A 26,841-nucleotide genomic window follows, 5' to 3' on the forward strand; every position below is an offset into this window, starting at 1 on the left:
CTGGATGGCATTCCTTCCCTCCAGCGTATCAACTGAACCGCACAGCTTGGTGTCATCGGCAAACTTGCTGAGGGTGCACCCAATCCCACTGTCCAATTTAAGCATGACATAGAGCACACACTGAGCCCAGCCGGGGTCTTCCAACCCCTGTGTTGGGAGCAGGGACCATTCCAATGTTAGCCTGATCTCTACTTCAGCTTCAACAATACTGCTTAGTGCCTTTCATCTGTTCTTTTTTAATCCAAAAACTTCTTTTGAATCTGATGTATTGATACATTAAACACAGTCGTGCTTTATATGCAGCATCTCAGCTGGAAGAGGATGGGGAGAGCAGTACCATACATTGTAGGCATTAATGGCAGTTACCTAGCTCTTGGTATCGCTGGTGTTGGGAAGAATTAAAGATGTATTTTCCACGGGAAAGAACAGATTAAAACAAACAGCAATGACAGTAATTGCTCTGGTTTGGTTTATTTTTGTTGTCAGTGGTGGGGGTTTATATGCCATCACTTTCATCAGCTTTAATTGCTGGCACAGAGCCTCAGCTGCCAAATTATCTCTCATTGTGATGTGAAGGGCTGTTGCACTCCTGAAGAAGCTGTGGCCCTTACAGAGTTAAGGCTGTGTTATTTTTTGCTCAGTGCAGGTACTGAACTTCTCCATCTTGTGCTAAATATAAATAAAGGATCAGGTTGTCCTTAAGCCACTAAGCGTGCTGGTGAGAGAAACCTGCTGACGGGAGGGAGCCTGCCAGCCCTGGGGCTGGCGAGAAGAGATGCTGGAGTGGCACAGGAGAAGCAGGCAGGGCTGGTTGCAGCTATGCAAGCCACCAGCTGAACTGAAAAACAAGCAGGAAGGATCCACCTACAGGGACAGTGAGCAAGGGGAGGGGTGGGTGAAGCTGTCCTGGTTTCTTCAAATAGAAATCACGGTAGAGAAGAGGTCTAGGACAGGGTTCTGGCCATGGCTTGCTTCTGCAGTGGCTCACTGGGTCTCTCACCAAAAGCTCTGTGTGTATACTGCCTGAGATCTTACCCTCCATAAAGGGCTTTGTGCAGTTGTGTGCTGCTGCACCACTGCAGAAGGCTGAGACCAGGACTGGCAGCATGGGTAATGTAGGGAAGAGGTAGGACTGGCTGCATGGCCTCTTTTCATCTCATTTTAACAGGTTCAGATGTCTTTGAGTTTCATCTCCTTTCCGTCTGCTTCAAGTTTGTGACCCCCCAGTGTTGCAATTTACCCAGAGCTTGTGGACAGATAAATTGCTAGTAGGAATTTTATGCAAGTATATTTTCTCCCAGCCTGATTCAGACCAGGGACTTGAACTATCGAGTTTTTGATGAACACACTGATCACACACTGTTTACTCCTGAAATACAGTAATTCCTTAGTTATTCCTTTCTGACTGAATTGAGTTCACTTGATTTGTTGCCTCTGTGCAAGTTTTCAGTGCGGGGAAGAGGGGAGCTCCCCTCCACTCACCCAGCCTTAGGGTCTGGCCAGCATCTGATATCCCTGCCCTGGGTGCCCTCCTGTGGACATTGAGCCATAAAGGGGAGAGTTTGATAAATACCTTATCATCTCCAGGACATGAAATGATGGGTCAGGACATTACTAGAGTGCACACAGCTTCCATGTGGTCCTGGATCAATTCACATTCCATGTCTGTGGTTCTAGAGCAGGAAAGGCCAAGATCTAGCCCCTGGCTTCAGATCAAGCTTCTCATTTTCTACTTTCCCCTAAAAAGCTTTGTCCTGGTGTACTGAAGTTTCTAGCAACGCTGGGAGATACAAAACACAGGTGACCTAGAACATCATGTCTGGTCTGAGAAGGAGAAAAATAATAATAGGAACAATAATCTAACTGTTGCAATGTTTTAGCAAGAGCAGAGTGCCAAACTGTCAAAAGCAGCCTCCCATCCACCCCCCCATGAAGATGTGAAGCTGCACCCCAGCAAACTGACTCGTTGCCTGTGCGATGGAAAATATTTCACTACTTGGCTTTGAAAGTGTGCAGATGTTAACATTTAATTGGGGAAGATGAGCAGTATCTGCCGTAACCAACAAAGAGCACCGTGGATGAGTCAAACGTGACATTTCATCCGTGCTTCACAGTTGTGTGAGAAAGCTATCACAGTGAGCACTCTCCGCCTCTCATGCAGGAGAACCACACAAACCCAGCAGAGCCCATTTCCTACATGCACTGTTGAGAGGGGGCTTACAGCAGCTTCCCCCAGTGCATGGGCCTTCCACCAAGAACTGAATCTCAACCTTTAAGGTTAAATCTGGGTTAGCACAACACCATCCATCTAACATGCCCATTTTGCATGTGAACACTGTGCATTTGCCAATGTTTTGAGCACTGTGTGGACTGACTGTATAGAGGAACTCAAGAGAAACGTGATTCTGGGAGCTACAGCAGTTTTATAGTTAGCTCTTTCAAGCATGAGTAGCACTGGCCTAAAATATTGCTTCCTTGTACAGGATAAGCAGAATCCAAAATCAAACAACATTGCAATAATACTTTCAGGCACCTTCAGGGAAACCTTAGAGCAGCTTCCAATACCTAAAGGGGGCCTACAGGAAAGCTGGAGAGGGACTTTTTACAAGGACATGTAATGACAGGACAAAGGGGAATGGCTTTAAAGTGTAGATTTAGATTAGATACTAGGAAGAAGTTCTTCAGACAGTGCCTGGGAAATGAACCAGATGACCTCTTGGTCTTTTGGTCCCCAGCATGGGTGAGACTGCTCAGGGCAAATTGCTTTGATTCTGCTGCATTGCTTTGTGGCTGAGGCAGGGCCAGGATCTGGGAGCTGGTGTTAGGGGGCAGAAGGGGAGAAGTTTGGCAGCCACTTAACTCCTGGGACAAGATGAGAAATACGTGTTTTTCTTGTGTGTACAGTTACAAATTCTGATTTACTCTATGGAATTATATCTAACCTCAACCATTAGAAGGGATGAAAACTCCCCTGTTGTGTCTATAAACCGAGTCATATCTACATCCTTGGAGGGCAAAGCCCAGTGCCAGCATGATAATATGCAGACAGGTTGAACTGGTTTGGTGCCGCTGAACTTCTGAACTGGAGACGGGTCACAACTCACCGCTTTAAAGGGAGCACAGAAGGGCCACATGACCACATGACTTTCCCCATTAGACCACATAAAACCACCCTGAAACACAGTGTTTGGAGCCTGCTTGGACCTGGGGGCTGAACAAGACACAGGAGCTGTTCCGGAAGCAGTAGCCAGGTGACAAGGAAAACCTACAGCTATAGTACAGCAGTGGAATCAGTGGGGATGACTGGAAGGCAGGGAAGCTTGAACGATCTTTAGTGCCAGTATCCAGAAAGTCTTCAGCACCTGTATCTAATGGGCAAGAGGGAGATGACTGACTATGGCTTTGATGTGCAGCATTGATCCCTCCTGGCAGACTTCAGTGGAGCCAACAAGAACACTTTGTGTATGCTTGCCTGAAATCAACTTCTAAATACAACTTCTACATATCTGAAGAGTGTAAAAGGTGGAGAAGAGGCTGGCTCTGGGAATGGGCACCTGGAGATGCTCCTGTCAGGTCCTTCTTCACCATGCAGCACCCCAGCCCCATCTGCAAAGAGTTTGCATTGCCATGGCCACAGCTAAGAAATCTTCGCCTCTGCTCTTACTAAGGCTTGACCCAAGGCCTGATTGGTGAAGGCATGGACACAGATGGAGCAATTTACCCCATTCTTCCTCTTTGGAGAGCACAGAAATGCCTCTGGCTGGAGAGATGCTCAGAGGTTTGGCTTTAAGCCCTCTGTAAGGGCCTTTTCTTCAGAAGGGTGTTTAATGTCTGCTTTCTAGAATAGAAGGCTGAAGACTTCAAAAGCCTCTTCAGCTTCCCGTGGTGAAGCCATCATTCAGGCCGTTCAGTGGCAAAGATTAGACTTGGGGTGCTCTCCAGTAACCTACTGCATTATCATTTACTCCATTGCTAATATTCCAACAGATTTCAATGACCTTAGTGAACATAAAATTAGACTAGATTGACGTATTTGCTTTAGAAGATGCTAATCAATACCTATTTTGTTAGCCAATGTGGTTATGTCCCCTGTTATTGTGATTTATCTCATTTTTGTTGACCAAAGGTTATTGAATGGGTGATAACAGTACTGAAAGTGGCAAGGGTTAATAAATTCAGATGAGGTTGTCATCTTATTACCAGAGTGCAGGAAGTGAAGCACAGCCATTTAATTAACCTAGTCGCAATGAATTTCATGCAACACGCAGTTAACACTTCATCTATTAAAACTGGGAAGCAGATGGTAGTGAGCAGTTTTGTCTGCCATAAATAGGGTACCAATTTAAATTACTTGCTGCACAGGATTTTGTAGGACAAAATTATCTAAATATTAAATGGTGAGATATTTAATAATCTCTTTCTTTTAAGTCACACATATATCAGACTCTTGGTCCAATAGTAGAAAACTCAATTATTTCCACAAAATCCCCAAAACGGAGAGCTAAAAAACCCCAAACAACCCAAGACTTTGATGAATTGGCATTTCTTCAAACTCCAAGGCCCTCAGTCAGCATCTCTGCTGGAGAATATATACTCCATTATAATGGTTTAGCTTACTTTCTCTATCTGCCTAGAGATTTTTATTATTCACACAAATGGATGTTGACTATTAAAAGTTGACTATTAGAAGGCCACATTTCTCAACAGACCAGGAGTTTCTGTCTTGCTTTTGAAAAAGTATTGTGATAGATATTACCAACTTTAACATTTTCCTTTTAATTTCTCACAGTTAGGGAAAGTTATGTGAGCACATGACTGTGCATATGGGCAAGGGCACTGTATATCAAAGGCCCTGTGGCTGAGTAGCCTGAAGCTGGGTAGCCACATTGCTTCCCTGTCTCTTATCCTAGGGAGGGGACGTATGATATGGCTTCATACGCACATAACGATTTAGACAGTCTTGGAACTTGCTGGCTCTTGACTGCACAAATCACTGCCTCATATAAAATCCAGGGCAGAGATGTTAGAAGGGAGCAAAGAGGCTCTCCTAAAATCAGGATTGCCTCAGGACTGTGTGAAACCCATGTTTCAGCAGAGAAGCAAATGGTGGTTTGAGATCAGAGCAGGATCCTAGGGAGCAAAGCAAAGCCTGAGCCAGCAGAGCAAGTAGGTCACGGCACCCCCAGCAGTGTGCAGCTCCCAGTGTCCCAGACAAGGGCAGAGAATCGTCTTTCCACTCCTTCAGAGAAAACAGATCTGATGGACCAACCGCATTGTCCTTCTCCCTCCAAAGACAGAGGCTTGACAACAAGGCTCTGCTGCTGGTGAATAAGGTTCATTAAGCCTGCAGAAAGCTAGAGGGTGTGCATTCATTTATTTGAATGACTCTCGGAGACTCCTTTATTTGAATGACTTTTTCTTTAGAAAGGCAGGAGGCAAGTGTGTCCTTTGTCACCTCCTCTGATTGTTCTGTCCACTGAACCGCTAGCAATAGCTGTCAGAAAGTCTCCAGAGATTCCAGGCATCACAATCCATGACAAAGGACATAAATTGCTCTTTTCACAGATGACATCCTGCTCTATCTCAGTAAAACACAAATCTCTGTTCAATGCCTGAACAGGTCCTGGAGCATTACTTCGCTGGAGCAAGGCTTCATGTAAATATGACTAAATCAGAGGTGATCCTTACACAATCATCCAGAGGGATTTTTCTCATTCTCTGTGCTGTTGACCTCCAGGGGAATTCAGCTCTTCATTGGTCGCAGCCCCATCCTGCTTGGGCAAACTGTCGCAGTCCTTTTTCTGTCCCTTCATATCAAGGTCAAGCAGGGATCTGTTCTATGGTAGGTAATAGCACAGGTTGGGTTTGGCTGTATCAAAATGAATCAGAAGCATGGTCCCAGGGAGTAAGTAACTGAGGAGCAGAACACGGTCTTTGTTCAAGACCATTACCAGATAAACTTTGAACAGCTCAAAACTGAAATTTACCCAACTCCTTACAAACACACAAAAGCTATTGCCTTCCCAGCCATTGCTGCTGAAGGGAAATGGGCAGCCAGCCAGGGTGGAGGAGACAGTGTCTGAAGTCACAGGAGCTAACACTGCTGTGAGTGGGACCTCTGCCTTTCTTCACTCAGAAGAAGAGAAAAAGAAGGCATGTTAATGCCACAAGCCTGAGAGTGGCAGCTTTTAAGGTGCTGTAATTTACTGTCAATCCATAGATACCAAAGCATATCAATATCCACAGCCTAACAATTTCCTCCTGTTCTTTAAGCATCATTAACAGGCTTTCCTATGAAAATAGGCACTTTAAAACTCAGAAGATGCTACTGAAAGGCTGTGAAACAGATTAAAATATTGATATGTTATTGATAGATATTGATTGGATATTGATATTGGTACTGGCATTGTTATTGATGATCTCATTAAGGTAGGTCAATATTATTGATCAGCCTGAGAAGCTGAGGCATTTCAAGGCAAAGTTAGCAGCCTGGGCCAACTCAACAGGTCAAAGTCAGGCCCAGAAACAAACCTTGTCTTGTGACTGCCAAGTCAGTGCTTTATCAACAAAGCGCATTGCTCTTTAGTATATTCATTTATAATACAGATTAGGTGGATGAGAGGGAAATTTAATCATTTAGAATGACTAATAACTATGCTAATGTGTTCAGATAAAATAAGCATCCACATATGCTGAAAGCCTTTATAGTGTAATAAACTTCTGATATCTTTCGAGGCATGCAGTACTTTACTTTGGTTTTCATGAGCCAACTCCTCTTTAGTTCTACTGCAATAAAAGTATATTTTTCAGACAGGTTGCAAAGGCTAAGACTGCAGAACCTCACAGCAGCAGGGCTTGTGCAAGGAGCTGACAAACTTCCCAGCAGGAGGCCCAGGGGCTTGGGGTTTCTTTGGTCAGTTGGGGTTTTTCACTCTCTGACAAAATGTGTCAAACTGATTGAAGACTTGGACTTCAGAGACAGAAAAGAGCTTGGAGGGTATCAATTTCAATGGGTCTGAGACTTCATGTACAGAAACACTCATCCCCTTGGAAATTAGCTTTTATTTTACTTCATATGACCAAATAACCTGCTTTGATCCCCTGTCTAAATCCTTACTGTTCTTCACATAACACAGGCACGTTTATACCACATCTTTAACATGTGTTTCTCTGCTGTTGCAGACAGTGTTGCTGACCACATTCCTATGATCTCTGCCATCAGGTGTGATGCTTTCAGCCTTACCTCTGGCTGCAGTTCCTTTGCTACATCCTTCCCACTGCAGCCACAGACCCGTGTTACTGCTGCTGAGCTGCAGGTCAGGCTGAATGGTCCAGGGAGCAGTTCACTTTTGTCTGATAGCACCTTCAAGTGATGGTGCCACTGGTACAGCCCTGGAGCCCAGCAGCCTGCTCCAGCACAGCACAGCCTGGCCCCCCTCAAGGAGTGTGATGTTGCTCTTTACTCTTGTGCTACTGCTGCACCATGCTGTGATTCCCTGTATGGAGCACTTCAAAAGCAGAGAAGTGAGTGAGAAGTGTTGGGAAAAGTTAATCTCAGAGCAATACCAAAAAGAGAAGCTATCATTCACTATTGACTTCAACCTGCATTGAAAACAATTGAAGTCACTCTGGAAAAAATAATCTGCCTTTTAAAAAAGATTAAAAGGAAGTATAGCAAATGCAGTAATATTATTTATTTAATCTTGTTGCCTTAAGAAGAATAAAATATCGACAGTGTCCACTCTGTGAAAAGAAAGAATAAATGACCAGATATTAAAAACATCCTCAAGATAGAAGGTCTTGGGGCTTGGTTTTCCCTTTCAATAGAACAGTAGTATACCTAAACCAAAAAAAACATAAAGCAATAGTGTCTCGCTCTGGATGAAAGCTCAAGCCTCGCCAAAAACATCAAACAGGAATGTGCCCTAAAACAGGAAACGAGGCCTCTCTACCTGGTTGACTTTTGTGAATGAGTGCAGAGCTCTGTGAAGGTGCCAGGACAGGAAAGGTACAAACGCTGTGAAGGACATCTTCAGGGAAAAATTAGGGGTCTGCTGGAGCTGAGGTAGAAAATAGAAGGAATGCTGGCTGGGAAGTGCAGATCTTAGACAGTTTGTCAGGCAGAGTTGCCTATCTGCTCCCGTCTCCGTGGTAATGCACGGGTTATATTTGGTACTTGTGATTTTGTCATTCATGCTCCACTAAGTATTTGTCTGTAAGAACCTGTATTTAAATCACAAGGTTAATCAGACATGCTGGAAAGCAGTGCTACAGAATGGACATAAGGTGACTGACATGTCCAAGGCTTTCTTCAAGTACTCACTGATGATGTTTTCTAAGCTAACCTTAAACCCCAGATTGCAACAGCTGCATTCTGTATGCAGAAGAGCCATGGAAAATCAAGGGTGATGGTAGGATTTGAAGTATTTAACATCTTCCTGCAATCATGAAAACAGCCAGGAGGAAAGACACCACTCACAGGCAGAGGTGGGGCAGAAGCTGGGCAAGCAGAAGCCACACTGGATGCCTATGGATGGTTAAAAGCTTTACACAGAAAACTGGGCTATGATGTTCCTCATCCTGGCTCAGGCTCACTGGGCCAGTACAGATAACAGTCCTCTTCTGCTTTTTTCAGCTCCTTATCAGAAATGTCATAGATAAGAACAAGGCGTGAGTATTTAGGAGGAACATTTCCTTATCTTTTAATTAAGAATGTTACAGAGGTGGGTTTTCTTCTTTTTGCAAGATAGGTAGAGTAGTAGTTTTTTAGAGTCTAGCCTTTTATAGGCCGGGCATGTGATATGTGGTGAGAGCCATGAGAGGCATTTCAATTCTCTTTTGAGGCCTTTTTATGCTTATTTTAGTTTCAATAGAATTGGGTCTGTTCCATATGTCCTGATTCACTACAGGATGCTTTTCTTGTAGGAGGAGTGGCTCTGTTTGATCAAGATGGAACTGACCTCATTTGTGAAATCAAGGATCAACTCAGTGTATGGGGAAACGTCTTCCTAGCACAGCTTCTAACAAAAAAGCCTTTCAAAAGAACAGTTTTATGCAGGTTCTAATAAGAGTAGGCTGGGAAAAAAATAATCCAAACCTTATGTAATGTCCTATCACATAGGTGTTTCATCTTCCATTCGACTGGGTGAAAGTTTAATCAGAAACAAAACATCTTCTGAAATAAGAGCACTATCGTATTTTTAGCAGTCTTAGTCTTCTGTTGACATAAGAATACAAGGTGCTGAAATTGTAATAGTAAGACTGCATAGCTCTTGGGTTTATCTCCTTGAGAGAGAAAAACTGGATGTTAATATTATCTGCATGCTATTATTCCCTACTCACAGATAGGGAAACAGAGGGAGAAGGTTTGCTCCATCATAACTGACTCGACATTATCAAGGTGTATACGCTATGTGAACAACTCAGCCCTTTTTTATTTTAACAGCTGTAGTGTTTGAAAGTTATTACTTGAATAGTAAAACAAAAAAAGTGAAAGATTTATCTTTGGTATCCTCAATAAAGAGCTGTAAAAATGTTGGTTAGACTATAGCCTGTGACTATATTTAGATATATGTGTCCCTGAAGAATGCATTCACCAGGGTAAAATATTAACGGTCGGTTTATGGTGCTGCAACTTCACTTTTACTTCCTCATTCGTGTGCACGTGGAATAGAGCAAATGAGCATCTGGGCAAGGAGGGTTGGGGACGTGCTGAGGACTGTGTGTTCAGGTAGGCTCCAGGGTAAGGGCTCAGTGGGGTGTTGTAACACACTCTTCCTGCTCAAGGAAACTTCAGACACTCCCCCCCCCCCCATTTTCCAAGGTCAGCCTGCACCAGCTGTACAGAGCCACACAGATTAAAGTCAGTCTTTTTCACCTGGAGAAGTCACAGTGGAAGTCCACTGACACTTGCCAGAGGAAGCTCTTCTGAGGGATGCACAGGTTGGTGCACTTCTATGCCCAGACCTGATGTCAGGTGAACAACACTTCCATCTCTGCTGCATGAAACAAAATGAGCCCCTGGAAAAACATACCTTCAGCATAAGCAAAGCTCGCCAGGGTGGGCACATGGGCAAGGCAGCAGTATCGGCAGGTCCAGACAGTGCCTGGTCCAAGCACGGCCAAGGAGACATGTGCCTGGGTGGTGCAGCCCCGCTGCAGCTGCCATCCCCAAAAAAGGCCAAGGGAAGATCTCTCTGGCACAGATAGGCAGACTCTGCCCAGCCTGCAGCAATCAACATGGGAGTTAACTGGTAGGAAAGAGTCATGAGCAGGGTGTTCTTGGATCAGCAGCTGGAAACAGAGAGGCCACATGGGCTGTTTCTCAGCTTGAGCATCCCATCTGAACTCTGCTTTAAAACAGGGAAAATACGAAGCATGCCTTCAATCTGACTAATGGTGCAGAAGACTTCCCCAAAAAGGTACACAGGGAGGAGGTATTCACTGAGTCATCCACCCTCGTGCTTTGGGAAGCTGTGTGCTAGAGAGGCTAGGAATGTTTCCTCATGGTGCAACATTGAAAGAAAGATCAAGATGGCGTTTACATTCTTGTGCAAAGCTCCAGGTCTGACCATTGTTAGAGATAATATAATACCTACTACGGATAGATCCATGGCACATTTTGCTACGGCAATTTCTGCTACAACAAATTTCCAGGAACAGTGGGAGTAATGTTAATACTGGAGCTATGGCAGCAATAGCCACCGCAATAGCTCCTGCAAGTTGCTTGTCCCAGCTGTTAAAGAGAGGGACTGCAGATTCTCCCTGCCTTACTTTCTGTTGCTATTTTCAAATGTAGAAGATGCACATGATTATATACAAGTGTCTAGATGTAGAGATTATATTTTAACTTCAGCGGGTGTGTGTGAGAGAAAAAGGCAGTATATATTAGTTTCTGAATTAGTGTTTGTAGCATTTCCACAGACATTTAGGCAAATTCATAGTCAAAGGGATAGTATCAATATTTCATTTAAAAACCTTTTTAAGGAGTTTCTTTGCCTTGTGTTGAAAACCTGATCTTTCAAAGAGCCAGTGTCTAAAAGTTTAACTTACTTCTCAAATGTGTCTATTGATACTTTCTTTCATTTGACCTATTTATCTTAAAACATTTATAATCTGTTAGGGGGGCATCCATAGCTAAATGTCCAATTTAGTTTGTTTGTTTTTTAAATCTGCCTTTCTGTTGCCAAGAAATTAAACAAACAGATGCCACTCTTTTTGAGGGGCTCCATTAAATCCAATGCCTTACGCACCATCTGCTGGATCTGCAGCGGCAATTAACAGCTACATGCTATTCCCAGAGCATAGCTGATAGAAATTGATGGTGCCGGGACACTGGCAATTTCCCCTTCCCACTCCTCACCCTCTCTTTTCCAAGTAGCTATAATACAGTATTTCTGCATAAAGGACTGGATCTGCTGAGGAAATACAAAAAGAAAGAGGAATTTGTTGTTTTTCAAATTGTGACAGATGAAAGTCCTTTCTGGACATTACAGTATTTAAACAAAGAGCATGTTCAACAATAACGACTGAGCTGATAGATGTCTGCAGAGGCAACGTGAGCGAAGTTTGTCCTGCATCTTTTGGGACTGGCCTCCTCCATAGCAGTGTGCAGCTGCTCTTAAGAGCCTGGGGCTGCACACAGCCTCTTCCCTCCTGCATTGCTGGTTTAAATCCACTTGGGTGGGAAAGTCACTGGAAATTGCTACCTCTGATACAAAGTGTGTAATACCTCAGGCTGGTGAGCAGCCGTGAGTCACAAGCGCTGGGAGTGATTCATGTGCGCTTTCTGAGAGTCAGTAAACGGCTTTGTGCCTGTAAAAGCTCTTGGAGACTGAATCTTTTGTTGGCAACTGGTCATCTTTGTCATGAGATTAACACAGAGTGCATGGATTCACCTTACTGCAGCCTACAGCCCAGCCCTTTCTGTTAGCTGAGCAGATTGACTGCTTACCCTGGGAAAGAGCTTCCTTGGCATCATTACTGTTTCTGATAATGGCACCATGTCTTTTCCTGGACTGTTGTGCCTGACTGTTGGTTGTGCTTTGCCGGACAGCAGTGGGGGCTTCAGGAGGCTTCTAAGAGCACTAAATATGCAATTATATTTATAGGCACTAAAAGCAATTAAAACAATCTGTGCACCTTAGGCTTCAAGTTTCCTTTCTCATTGACACAGAGCACTTGGGAATAAACTAGCCTGCCAACTCCCATAGCTTCTGACACCCCTCCACACATCCTCAAGGCTCTCCAATGTCAAAATCATCCTGTAAAGACCATAAGCTTCCTCCCAAGGAATTATGTGCAAAAATGCTTGGTGCCACAATGGTGTATTGCTTAATTTTCAACAAGTTGCTTGCATTGCTGTTTTGGTGGAAGGATTTCTTTGCCTTCAGTTGTCAGTTGCTGACAACTTCTCCTCAGTACAAGTGATTTCTTCTTGAGACATGTAGGAAATAAAAAGATGTGGAGTTTAACCCTAGAGATGCTCAGAATGTGCCTGTGTCAGATAGACAGGTATACATTATTTTGGAAATTTATATTTCCATCCTGGTGATACATCTGTATAGTAATTATCCTTATTGCCCTGTATGGTGACCATCTGTAAAGGCAATCTGAACTTAACAAGGGCATCTCATAAATCAGGTGTGATTTAAAATCTTCCAATAGTTTGTAAATCTGCCCAGGACTTAAGGATTAATTGAAGAGCATACAGCTTAATGCATTAACCTTTCACCTCTGTGGGCCTGGGTCCAAAGCTGATTTAGGTCAAGAAGTAAAAAATTAGATTGGTGATTCTGTCTTAGTCATTCCAAGTGCTGGGGGTCAGGAGAGCCTGGTTGGTGCTGCTCACAGCACCCGGTTCTCTTGGTGGGTGTTTGTTTTGAGTGCTTCAAGTGTTCTTGCTACTGCTGCTCTATTGTGAGGTTACTGATTTATGAATAATTCAGGTGCCTGAGGAGACCTGTTAGTAGGATATGGTGCTAAAAGAGAGGTAAGGAAGCACTGAGAGTGTCCCTAAGGAGCTTCTTTCCTAAAATTGAGCCAGGCTATTGAAGGGATTGGAGAGATGCTGGGGTGGATGAAGACAGGAGGGGACATCAGCCCTTCTGTAGCCCTGCTCAGCCTGATGGACAGCCTCCCTCACTGTGACTTCCCATGCTCCCACCCCACACTGGCTCTGCCCCCTCCAGGGCTTACCCAGAAAAGAAATGCTGTAAGGAGGCCAGTGAGAGAAGCTGGAACCAGCAAGTGTTCCTTAATTTCTTTGTCTGTGTCTGAACACAGTAAGAAGCAGCAGCATGAAGCAATGTGGACTATCCGTCTCATAGTTTCCTTTGGCTCGTGGAAGATGGGGATGCTGCCAAGGTCCCATGATGCACCCTCAGCTGCATGACGCAGGGTATTCTGTCACTTGGCAGTGACCCTTATCAGCCTGTCCTCACTGACTCAGAGCCAAAGTCTGCTTTACAGGGATGCTCCTTTGCTGAAGGTGAAAATGTAGCCAGAGTCCGTAACGGCGGTGGAGCAGCACCCCCCATGCCTGGCTGGCATGTCTGCCCCTTGGCCCTAGTTCATCAGCTGACTATGGTGGCTTAGCACTGACCACTGGTGGCAAAACGCAGAGTGATCTGTGTGGAGTCTGGGGAAAGGCATTGAGCAATGCAAGTGCCAGCAGCAGACATTTCTCTGGGGAGCCAAACACACTGTGAATCCCTATTAAATAGCACCAGGTTGGGAAGTCACTCGATGGGACTGTCCCTCTCTGTCACTGTACAAGTGTCCCTGTGTAGATTTATGTTCCTCACACCCTCCAGACCACCCTGGAGAGAGAGACCCATACGAGAATAAAAATTACCCGTGACCCTTGTCTTTGACTCTCGACCTCTCCCTTTCCCCCCACATGCCCTGTCTGCTCGGGGTTCGCCAGCTGATTAACGAGATGGGCTGAGAGCTCTGCTCCGAAAAGGCATGGGAAAGTAATGGGATTTCCTGGAGCCCACAGACACACACACACACAAAATCTGCATCTCCCGTGTTGGGTTGGTTTTGTCTGCTTGGAACAAATGTTGGCCTGGGGGGATTTAACTTTACCAAAATGCGTTTGTTATTGATGCAGGTCAGAGGTGAGATGAAAAACACACTGCGAAAGCCACTGATAGAAAGCTTAATCATTTATTTTCTTCGCTGGGATCTTTTCACCTGTTCCAGCTGGTTCAAAAGCACTAGGAATGTATCAACAAGGATTACACGACTGAAAGCAAACCTTTGCCAGCAGCAGAACCAGACCGACAGAAACAGGACAATAGTCTTTTTCATGGCACAGAACGCTACTAAGCAGCATATAGTTTCGTGTGTGCTTCCACTTTTTTCCCTCCTCCTGGCTAAATTATGAAATACTGTTTACTAGCAAACATTGCAGTTCACTTTTTAAAGGAATTTATACGATTAAAGGGTTGGTTGAGAAGTGATGATTGAAGTTCCAACTATTAAAATGCACATGAGTGTGCAGGGAAAATAAAAAGGCACTGAAACTCTTGTCAAACCCAAGCACCAGGTGCGTTAATTGCATTTCATTGCATGTTGGTTTATTACTGCGGTCACTTGTGCCTTATGATCTGCATTAACACCTGCGTTCTATGGATATCTTGGTATTTCACTAAACAAGATGAATATTGGCCAGATGGTTACTCCAGTAGGAAGCATTTCACGTAGATTTTCCTGCTTTGCACAGTTGCCTGTAAAGGAATCCTGAATGTCATACTGTGCCAAAGCAAACCCGAAAGCCACAGCACTAAATTTAAGTTCAACTGCCTTAACAGTATATTCAGAAAGGATGGGATAACAGCCAGATCCAGGTCTTGTAACATGGATATTGCTAATAAATGTCTGCATGTAGCACAATTGCATCATTTGTACTAACATTTCATGCTATGGGGTGATGCTGCCCAGTGCAGAAACACAATTCCATGGAAAGCTGAGTCAGCTCAGGTCTGAAACATGGGTGACTTATGGGGTTTTTGGTGTGTTGCTTTTTCCCCCCAGGTTGCATACATGACCTTTCTTCCATAGTGCAGGTTAGTTAATGTACAACAGGCATACAGCCCTGGGGAACTGCCACTGCGACGAGTCAGGACCTAAGCCCAACCACGCCTGGCACCTTACCCTTTGACTGAAGCAGGGAGCACATCAGGAGAGGTGGGATGGGACTCAGACCTCACTGCCCTGTTACTGGCACTGTCTGGCTCTTGTCTCACACATCAGAAGTTACTTGCTGACCTTCACAAGAAAAGAGGAACAGATCTCAAACTTCATGCTGGCACGATATTACACTGTTAAAAACCTGGACAAACCTTCTAAACTGTGCAATTAACACCTACCTCAAACCCACATCAACTAGAAAACACAGCATCAATCCAGGGCACTCTCTAGTTCTGCCTGTGACCTTTGCTGTCCTTATCTGCTATTATTTCAGGACAAGAAGGTTTTGCCTGCATGAGTCAGATTTTTACTGGGGACATCCATGTTCATGCCTTCTCTTTGCTATCCTTCATTTGCACATGTGGGTCAAGCACTATGTGACCATAGCAGTTAAAATGTCAATACAAATTGTCGTATGATCAGAAGCATTGGATTTTATGGTCTCCACGGTTTTGTAGTCCTCTTGCCTCCCTTGGGTGCACTAGGAGGAGCATCTGCCAGTGCCCAGAGCCTTGTCTTCCTCTGTGGGGGCTGGCGGAGCATCCCGTCTTTATCTGCCTTAAGTTGGATAATGATGGGATGCTCTCAGTGTGCTCCTTGCAGAGCATGGTCCCCGGACGGTTCCTGCTGTGCCTCTGGATGCCAAGCTGGCACAAGGGAACTAAGTGGAAAAAAGCACCAGGGTGGTGGTGGACTGACAGCCAGCAGAGCAGGGCACAGAGCAGGCACATCGTTTTGGAAACGGGGGGTTTGCCCTGAGCGCAGCACATTGGCAGTGCCTCATAGTTGGCTTTCTGAGCACTGCCCTTGATGAAGTGGGCACAGGCTCAAAGTAAAACCCCAAAATGTACACAGCCTCCAAGTCAACACTCTGATGATCATAAGCAAAGGCAGGAAGTGGAGCACAGGGCTGGCCAGCCAGTGAGCTCAGCCCGTGCTCAGGATGGGTGCAGAGCACCCAAGACCTGGCTGGATGGTGAGCCTCTCCTCACCCTGTTGTCGTGTTGGGATGCCCATGGAGCTGGCAATCAAGCCCCTCGGTTGGTGATCCTGTCGTTCCCTGCAGAGGCACGGAGCACCACATGCAATCTATGAAAACAAGCAGCAAAAAAAATAGGGATTAATTCTCTCCTTTTGCCCTGGGCACACTTCTCCCTGAGCTACTGTTTTATAGCAGACCAATATCTCGCTTTGGAGGAGTGTAGGCAAATCCTATTACAAGTTGAGATTAACCATCAGTCAGATAGCTCACCAGTGCAGAGATCAAATATAAAATATGTATGTTCTGTGTCATCTGTTTAGCAACCTTAAATTAGCTCACACCGGTGGATGGTGCAGGCCAAATGGCAGAACATGTGCTGCAAATGGAAATCAGAGTCAAAGCAGAATCCTGTGGGATACCCCCAGCAATTTTAAAGCAGCTATCTTATTACCTAAGCAATTTTCAGGGACAAGCAGAATTCAGACCCAGCCGACAACAACTCTCCAGTCCCACCTTGGTGAAACTACTTCATTATTATTTCAGTAGTGCCTGGAGAGCTCTATCTGCTGCTCCAGTTTCTCTGCAAAACCCCTCTCAACAACCCACAATAAAAGATATCTCCAGCAAGGACAGGCTTACAGTTTAATTTAAGACAAGGCACAGCAAGTGGAAGTAGCAAACAACCAGAGAGACTAGAAGGAAGAGGGTTGATAGAAACGCTGGAAAACACTTGTCCCTGCAGTCCCTGTATGTGTACGCAACATACTAGGTGCAGATTAGTGTGTGCACAGAGATTTCAGGCACCCCTTGAACTGAATATGAGACACCCAGAAATAACTGATAAAAAAATACATTCATGGGCTGGAAGGCTGGAGGATGGGAGAGACCTGCACTGCTCACTGCTGAGGAGGCAATGTACATAGAATCATAGAATCATAGAATGGTTGGGATTGGAAATGACCTTAAGATCATTTAGTTCCAACCCTCCTGCCATGAGCAGGGACACCTTACCCTAGACCATGTCACCCAAGGTTCTGTCCAGCCTTGCCTTGAACACTGCCAGGGATGGAGCATTTATGACTTCTTTGGGCAACCCATTCTGATGCCTCACCACTCTCACAGTAAAGAACTTCTTCCTTATACATGGGTGGGTTTGACCTGGCTTTCTCTCATGCCATGAACAGCTTTGGGGTCTATAGGCCTATACTGCTCTATAGGTCTATAGGTCTTACCAAGTCACATACTGAATGAAAACTCTCTCGTTTCTCAGTATGGACACTTCTATGTATATATGTATGCATGTACATATACATGTAGAATATACCTTTGACCTGACAGCCTTGGTCCGGGGAGCAGGAAAAGTAAGAGGATGCTACAAAGTGACTGTGATGGTGGCTTTGGGTGAGCAGCACACCGAAGGCTGGCACAGAGATGGCTGCGATACCACTGAGAGGGATTTTCCTGCCAGCCACACACGGGGTCCTCAAGCCCTCAGCAAACCCTCCTCAGCAGGGCCTGGTGAGGAGTGCCCATGGGAGGAGAGGGAAACCACCAGGGAGCTGTGTGGACTTCCAACTGGAGCAAAGCGTAGCAGGGCTGTCTCGCAGCCAGTGCTCTTTGCTGCCTGGGGCATGACTGCAATCGAGCTGGGAAGCAAGTGGGATGACAGCAAAATTCACCCCAAAGGGATCTCTTTGTTTGTATATTAATTAAAAATTTAATGTTTCATATAAGTCTTGCTGAAGAGCTACTTCATTGCCTTTGTTCTTGTAGAGCCTCCAGCCAGTCCCAGGCTCAAGCAAGCCTTACCCATGCTTGTGGGTAAGGTACTTCAGCCTGACAAAACCATAGGGGAATCATCTTGTCCTGGACCTCTCCTAAGGGTGTAAAAGGGTGAGTGGGAGGGTGGTCTTAGGCCAGTTTTCAACTTTTATTAAGGAAAACTGAGTGTATTGAAGCCATCTCTCACCTTCTTTCCACTGGACACCACAGTTACAGTAGGAAACAGATTGTTCAGGCACACAGAACTCAAGGGGGATACTCTAAAAGTGAAAAACAATTTGCAGAGGTACTGATGGCATCAGGATGCTTTGAACATTTCCAGGTTTGTATTTGCTCAAGGCTTGGGGATTCTCAGAGGAGACACAAGAATGCCATTGAAGTGCAAACCACTATGAAGGTGACTGTTGCAATCAAAGCCTGGTGCTTGTTTGGAAGCAACATCTTAAGAAGCAAAGGAATAGTTTTGAAGAGGTCACTTCAAAAAAGAATAGTGCGATTCCTCTGGGTCAGCAGCAGCATGTGCGCTACTCTCAGATGAGGAGATGCCTCCTTATCCCCAAGCCCCCAGGAGCACGACTTGCAGGAGTTTTTCCTGACAGCATGTAATAAAAATTCACTTTGAAAAAAAGAGCATCTCTGGTGATGTCTACAGGCTTTTGACTTTGCTCTTTCCTTCAAACACCACTCGTGATGCTGAGCACTCATTCTCTTGGCCTATTTGTTCCTGGCAAACAAAGAGCAAATTCCCCTGGGTACAGCAATCCATTTTTAACACTCTGTAATTATTTAGAAATATGTTTTTATAGGAGCAATGGAAAACTGGGGCATTTCAGGTGTCCCTGAGAAAGTTCTTGGAGCACTGCATGAAACCAGGACTTAAAGTCTCTGTATTTATGGCACTACCCCCCCCCCCCCCCCCCAAACAGTCCATCTTTTCAGCTGTGGCATTTGAATCTATTTGCAGTTCATTGAACAGCCCCATCTGCCTGTCGTCTCCAAGTGCAGAAGGCACAAAACTCCTGAGGGTCTACTCCAAAATGGTGAGAGAAGGGAGAGCACACGGTCTCTGCTCCATGAGCATTGTTGGCAGGGCAGGTCCGGACAACTATCCCTTTCTGAGTTATTGTCTCCTTTCATCCTCTCAAAGTCTATGGGACTTCATATGTTAATGTACCCTTTTGGGAAGCCCTCTGATGGGAGACATGGCATCAGAAAATGTCAGAGTCCTCAGCAGGAGACTCAGAGTGCTGTGAGTTGTATGGCCCAAAGGCACATGAGCTTGATACAGACAAGGAGATGCATCTCCTGTCATCCTCTGTCCAGCTGAGAACGTCAGGGCTGCAATCTAGAAGCTAAATGTCAATCCAGTTTTGCCACAAGGAAGCATTTTCCTTTGAAGCAAGCATGGTCAGGAAAGCACCCCCATCAAGGCTGTGCACTCAGTGCACACACACTGCCTGCCAGCTTCACAATGTGTACCCCCTTTTTCTGCCATCCCACTTATTGCTGTTCAGTGTCCGTGACATTGCTTTGCACCTCTGTAGGGATGAGCCACTGGCATTGGAAAGGTAAGTAGTAGACGCTGGGTGCAGGGGGTTTGTGCTGAGGAAGGAGGGATGGAGACGATGTAAACGTAAGCAACAGGAACAGAAAATTAAGCAGAACTGAAAGCGTTACAGCTCAGCTGTCCTCAAAGGACCCGTTATCCTTCAGGGAGTGTGCGCAAGTGAAATAAAGGGGGAAAAGAACCCCATACTCAGCATATTCACTGCCATCTCCTGGTGGACAGAGAAATAGCCCTGTCCGGCCTTGCCCTATGCTGTCATATGCTGTGCAATGCTATTATAGCATTTTTATTTCTTCTGTCACTATAGAACCACAGGCTCAAATAGCAGTATTAAGAAAAGGCACTGTATGTATTCTGGTTTCGCATGCCATGTCAGCTGGGGTTTGCTGAAACCAAGGACAAAATCCCCCATCTATGGTGAGAGCAGGGTCCATCCCAATGTTGGCCATCAGCATTTGTGACATCTCTGTCACGGCTCTTCTGTAGCAGGAATGATGCATTGGCCAGAACTACAGACCTGTCAGTCTGTATAGAACATATGATCTGCTGCCTAGAAAAATCTTTAAGTGCAATCAAAGCTGAAGGAACTGCTAAAACTGAAAAGTAAATGGGCCAAGATGAATAAATGGTGCCTGCAGCTCACCGTATCACCATTCTGATCTCCAGAGGTCCCTTCCAACCCTAATGATTCTGTGATCCCCAGTAAAATAGCCTGTTCTGTAGGCTCATACTAACCAAAATTAATCACTCTTTTTCACATTACATTTCATGCAAGACTAAAAAGCTTTTGTAGATGCAGAAAGTAATGTACACAGAAAGCAGTGCAGGGCTGCAGGGCACAAACTCGTAAGAAAACCCAGATTGGTCCAGCTCCCCATCACAGGGTTATCATCTCTCTCTGTCTTTGCTCCTGTTTCCCAGCTAATGCTCTGGAAAGGCAGTGTCAGGAGCTGAGATCAAAGCCAGGGAAGGAAGATTTGACTTTGCCCCCAAGAAAGGGATTAAAGTAAGTAAAGGAAAAGTGTTTGAAAACCGAATTCAGTGAAGATACTGGTGCTGTGACGCAGTTTGAAGGATGAAGTTCGGCCCCTTGGCCTGCCCTGCTGAGGCAGGCTGCAGGCAGCATTCCCTGCCTGGCTCCTGAAAAGATCACTCAGCAGTTTTAAGTGTGTCACCACCAGGATCAGTCTCTCCTTTTGAAAGTGAACCTTTGAAAAGACAGCTCTTCAGTGACGCAGCACGGCAAAGCGTGTGCAATGGCACACAGAGCCATTTTAAAGCTTCCATTTTCACATGCATCCGATGGATCTGGTCTTTCATGCACATGTCAGGAGCTGGAACCTAACACACAGTGGCACTTGGAGAGGAAATATTGTGACAGCTTTTATTTCTGGTGAAATAAACCAAAGAGAGATGGAGTCAGGCAGCCGGGTGCAGAAGCAAAAGGGCAGGGAAAAAAACAGTAATAATGTTAGAGCTGAAAGAGAGCTCTTGTAGCACTTTCCCAGAACTGCCTGTTCTCTCTTTTGCTGTTTCCAATGTTTCCCTTCTGCCTACTTTAGCCCCTGGATAAAAATATAGAGAACCTTTTAAAAGAGAAGATAAAGCCTTTCTTTAGTGAGATGTAGGTTACTGATATCTGTCTGGTTATAAAAAAAAAAAAAACACCACAAAATCTCTAGCTCAGAAAAATTCCAGTGCAGAGAAAAGCAGATTTCCTTCAGTTTGCTGCTATACGTTGGGTTGCATCTCCATACCTGGATGGGAAACTTTCATGCCTATGGCAGGGGGGTGGAACTAGATGGACTTAAGGTCCTTTCCAACCCAAACCATTCTATATCATTCATCATGAACCCCAGTATTTCAGCATCTTCTTTTTGCAGCAAGAAAGCCTGCCCTGTGCTGGGCAATGTCAGACCACCACCACACAAAGAGGTTTGTATAGGCAAGAGCTGGTGGGGGGCCGAGCATCCTCTCACAAAGCTGGCTTTGGGCACATGGCAGCTGAGAACAGTGAGCGGTGCCCAGCTCCAGCCATGCACACACACACACATACACACACACTCTCACCTTGTACCTGATGCTCACCCTGTAGTGACTCTTCATAAACTCACTATCTTGGAGACTGCATCTGTGGCTTCCCCAGAGCACTGCTAATGAGCAGGCTATTTGGGAAATCTCTTTTTTTGACTGCCCTGACTTCCCTAGAGAGGAAATGCAATTGTGCGTCATGACACAAACTCCTGACCTTTCCTGTCCACCCTCCTGGCTGTCACCAGCTGACGGCCCCAGACCAGCATGGGTTTGCTACCTAACCACATCCAGCCACCTCCCAGGCCTGTGGCAGTTGGTCCAGAGTGGTGCAGTTGGTCCCAGTGCTGCTGCTGGTGAGGGACCTTCACCATGCAGAGCAGCAGAGGAGCGTCCGTGCCTCCAAAAGCCATAGTGCCCAGGCCAGGGCCAAGCTGGCTGCAGGGTGGCTGCTCATCCTCAGATCTCCCAGCCACTGATCTGCTCACAGCAGGAGGATGTAGGTGGGTGACCTTTAGCACTAGAGCTTTTGTAACACATGTGTTGCGAGGTAGCAAGCACATGCAGTTCTGCTGGCAGGTCTGAGAAGATGATGGCTTTGAGGAAGGAGGAAAGAGAGAATTGGAAGAGGAAGAGGGAAGGGAAGGGAAGGGAAGGGAAGGGAAGGGAAGGGAAGGGAAGGAAGAAGGAAGAGAAGAGAAGAGAAGAGAAGAGAAGAGAAGAGAAGAGAAAGAAGAGAAGAGAAGAGAAGAGAAGAGAAGAGAAGAGAAGAGAAGAGAAGAGAAGAGAAGAGAAGAGAAGAGAAGAGAAGAGAAGAGAAGAGAAGAGAAGAGAAAGAAGAGAAGAGGACGAGCCCTCAGCTCTTCACCAAAGTCTTTTAAGAGTCAAGTGGTGCCATTGAAGTTCTGATTAGATTAGTGTTATCCATCCCTTTTGTTTATTTTGCACCATTACAGTCACTTTTGTAAGCACTGGGCAGAGAAGAAGATAGCACAGACCTTGAAAGAACAAATTATGCATTGCTAGTATCTGAGCATTAGAAAGAAATGTCACTTCTGAATGATTAATTCCTGAGATCCTTGCTCATATCATACAGTTGCCTCAATTAATTTAGCTACAACACAAGTACAGATACTACAAACATACTAACTGCCAGAGTTCACCATGTAATTCATCTTACAGTTCCTGAGTTACTTGCTCTTGCAAAGAAAATACCTCTTGCACTCAAGATATCCATAAACATTTCAGAAGCTCATTTCTGTTGGCTGTGCTACAGTTTATTTCTCCTTCCGTTTTACAGAAGTCCTTCATCTTGGGTTCAGACAGAGATACACATCTTGTAGTCTATTGAGAGAAAGATGTCTCTGGGTTATGTTACAGAGTAATTAATCTGTTTGAAGAAACATGGACTTGTCAACACAGTTTTCCGCTGAAGACAAGGATAGACTCAGAACAAGAAGCTATTGTGCTAGTGCAGCATGACGGGTGCTCAGGCATCTTGCTTCACTGAGCAGCCCGGACGAGGTGCTCCAGAAGGCAACACCAGTTATTTCATAGCGAGAAGAATGGTATTTGTTGCATACAGAGAGAATATATTTGCTCTCCTGTCAGCTAACAGGATGTATGTGCTCAACTAAGAAGGTCAGCAGTCTCAATCCTTGCTCCTATAGGGATTCATATAGGGATAACCATGAATACAGTATCTGCCCATGTTGATGTGGGATCAGTAAACTCTGATCTCCCAAGCTTCTATCTTTGGTGATGTCTTGTGGTCATAAACCCTGTAGGAAAGTGTTATGAGAACTCCTCTTCTCTGTTTCTGATGACTGAGTAAAAAGAAACAGCTACTTATTTGCTATACCATCCTCATTGCCATTTTTCCCCCGCTGGCTGCTGTTTTGTGATTTTCAGCAGGGGTAGAAATGAAGCTGTCAACCTGAGCAGGAAAGACAACTCCTTGATTTACACTTCAGGAGATGCTCAGTAAGCCCAAGGGTATGGGGAGTCAGGGGAAGACAGGAGGAAGAGGTGAGAGTGCAGGTGTATGGCAAACAGTGAGGAAAGGCCTGGGAAAGTGGGAGGAGAGCAGATATAAAGGGGTGCGGGGGTGAGGAGCTCCTGTCCCAACAGCCACAGAGGGCGGGTCTCCTGTGAGGCCTTTGGGTGAATGGCCAGGACACGCAGGCTCTGTGCAGCTCTGCAGGCTAGCACAGGTAGGGGTCCTTTCCCCAGAGATAAACCAGATACATCTCCTCTGCCATGGAGAGCCACCACATCCCTTACAGTGCAGGCAGTTTTGGATGCTCTCCCCACAATGCCCTCTTCACGACACTGGTCCTGCAACAGTGCTGGCCTTCCTTACCACGTATTCACTTTTCTGTCTCAAATACCTTTGTATTTTCCCCAGGCAGCTTCTCCTGTTTCAGAAGGAAGGGGGGAACAGCCCCGTGTCATCACTGCATGGCTGTGCTGTGCCTCCTCCTCAAAACCTTGATGCTGCTGCAATGGTCCCTGAGAAGTGCCAGCTGCCCTACCAGCCAGTTACAAGCCAACAGTCTTGCTTCGCATTTACAGAGAGCCCACATTTCAATTTTATTCTGTGCTGTTGATACACACACACACTTTTTTCCATAGATTTTTTTTTATCTACAGATTATTATAGCCACTCTAACTTGCTGATGAGTGTGCTGTTTGTTCCCTGGTCTCTTCCCTGCTCGAGCTGCAGATGAATCAGTTTTCTTTTGGTATAACGGGCACTGCAGCTATACCTGCAGCTCTGGATGCCACCTATTGAACCAGGCACGCAGCACATGAACTTTCCACTCCAGAGAGTTTTACTCTATTTTTCAGAGCAGCTAGCTCAAAGACAACTCAATCACTGATCTGAACTCCTCCTAGATGTTGCTACAATACCGCTGCTGAAAAAAGGCAGGCTTTGATTTATGCAGTGAAAACAGAGTGGGTGGAAATGTCTCAGGATTCAACAGCCTGTCTGTTTTAAAGCTCATCCTCAGTCCCCCTAAATTATGTTTTTATTAAAAGATCCCTTTGAAGAGTAAGAATAAATTGGGGTATTTCATGCCCCCCTCTGTCCTCGTGCCATCCTCCAGCCCCACACTGTGCTCACATCTTTCAGTGGGATGCAGCATTTCCAAGCTTTCATGTGCGAACATGGTGTGCTCCCATTTTGGATTTCTGAGGCAATATTTTTTGTTCTCCCATTTTGGGTTTGTGAGACAGACACAGAAACTGCTGCAGTTCCTGTTTGTGCAGAATGAATTTGCTTTAACCCAACAGTTAGTTTAATTTACCGAAGCTTTAGCTACACCTGCAAGGCACATCCTCATAATTTTCCAACAAGCAGGAAAGAATCCAACAGGGAAATTAGTTTCCTTTTTCTCTCGTCCTTTTTTTTGTGTAGCAAAGCTGCTTTTCAGTAAAGATGCCAAAAATTTCTCTGCCCAAACAGTGAGTTTAGTGTGTTTGGCTTTGGGATGTGAATATTTTTACACAGCTTCTAATCTGCTGTGATTTAGTAACAGTTTTATAGGGTTATTTTGCTGCACTACTTGGAGATTGCAGATGGTGCACAAAGATTCTTAGCAACTTTTTGACTGGCCTATTCTTTACCGTGTGCATTCGTGCTTGAAAAACTTAGAACAAATTGGGCTGGGAGATAGGAAACCTTTAACTCTCTTGGCTACACAGAAAAGGTTGAAAATGCGGGCTGATTTCATCCAAAAGACTCAAAAGCTAGAAGAAAAATGAAGACTCGCACATTTATTGTATTTAACATTTTATCATTTGGGGTTGGGAAAAGCTGAATTCATGAATTTTGAATGTTTGGATGTGCTCTCATTGTAATCACAGCCTAAATCAAATGCAAGCAGCAATAATCAGATCTGTTTTCTGGAGCTCGTAGACAAGGAAAAAAACCCTTAAATTACTTGTAAATGTGCAAATAAGAGCTTTCCAAATGACCAGATGAGTGAGAGAGACAAACGAATGACACAAAATACATTTAAATTGGGACTGCAAACAGTTCGATCACATATTCCAGGCATGTCCGACCAAAGCAGTTGCTATAAACCCTCGATACCAAAATGAAATGCACAGCACAGGTCTGCACATCTGCTGCTGAAAATCTGGCACCTTTTTTGACAAACGCCTGCCTTTTTGCTCGAGTAATATCCGCTTCAAAGGCTAAACAAAAGAGTGATCCACAATAAAAACAACATGCTTAAATTTTCTGAGGCTCTCAGCTGCTTTTAACTCTGCAGATGCAGGGTGTCTGCAGTCATGCCACACAGCTCAGGCTGCTGCTGCTGCTGTAAAATCCCAGCTCTCACCTCTGTGCAATGCTCTTCTAGTTTTGATTTTCTTATTTGGAACGTAAAATAGCCTGTCAGCTGCAGAAATTAAGGGTATTGGAACACTGTTTTCACTATCATTAAAAAAGCATTCAGGGATGGATAGAGGATGTATTTGGGGTGTATTTTGTATACCTTTTAACTGAATGGCTTTTACATGTGCAAATTAATGACAGTGCTATTTTAAGCTAAGTGCTAAAATAGCTGTATTTTTACAAATTCTATGTTTCAGATAAAGAGCATAAAATAGTTCCACAACTATTGTATTTTTCACCTATTGTGTTAGGATAACCTGCTAAATCCACCAGAAAACTGCTTTCTCTACTGCTTTCTCCAGTGCATCCTCAAGGACTTTTACTGCACACCAGTAAAAATGAGTTTGTTTTGCATCTGCTGCCTGTCCCCTTCCTCTGCAGCTCAACCCCAGCTTCCCCCATCAAGCCTTCATATCCCCTCTCCCCGTGCCTAACCATGAGCTATTTCTACATGGAAATAACCTCAGCAGCACCTAATTCACCCCATTTATAGTGCATGGAAAGTCCTACCCAGATTCACAGCAGTGCTATTTTGTAGCTCAAAAATGGCTTTTCAGTTACTGCAAATGGGTGGTAAACTGATATCCACATTGCTTCTTCCATCATACTGCTTTAATCCCCCAAAGCAGATAACAGTCTTGTTCTGCATTTCAAGAGATCTTTTTAAATGATGTATCTTGAGGTCAAACTGAAGGTTTTTTTTCCAGTGATTAGCTATAATAGCAAGATGAAATTTCACTTCCACAAATAAGATTATTATTGAATTTTCTGTATTATGTTACTGATTCAAATATTTGCAAGAAGATACTGCAATAGAGTGCTGGGAGCTTGATATTGCTGAAGTAAAACGTGTATTTAATCCCACTCAGGAGACTT

At 44.8% G+C, this 26,841-nt stretch overlaps 1 long non-coding RNA gene across 1 annotated transcript; it reads right to left on the reverse strand.

Moving 5' to 3' along the window:
* Window positions 1–14,156: 14,156 nt before the first annotated feature.
* On the reverse strand, window positions 14,157–16,210 carry LOC134172837 (uncharacterized). The gene is made up of 2 exons (XR_009968034.1): window positions 16,067–16,210; window positions 14,157–14,748 (listed from the first exon to the last, which is right to left on the reverse strand). It is a non-coding gene; the product is annotated as an uncharacterized LOC134172837 (long non-coding RNA).
* Window positions 16,211–26,841: the final 10,631 nt, after the last annotated feature.

Source organism: Pezoporus occidentalis, unplaced genomic scaffold (assembly GCF_034315485.1).
Source record: "Pezoporus occidentalis ecotype Australia unplaced genomic scaffold, CSIRO_AGI_Poc_V1 ctg48, whole genome shotgun sequence".
Taxonomy (NCBI): domain Eukaryota; kingdom Metazoa; phylum Chordata; class Aves; order Psittaciformes; family Psittacidae; genus Pezoporus; species Pezoporus occidentalis.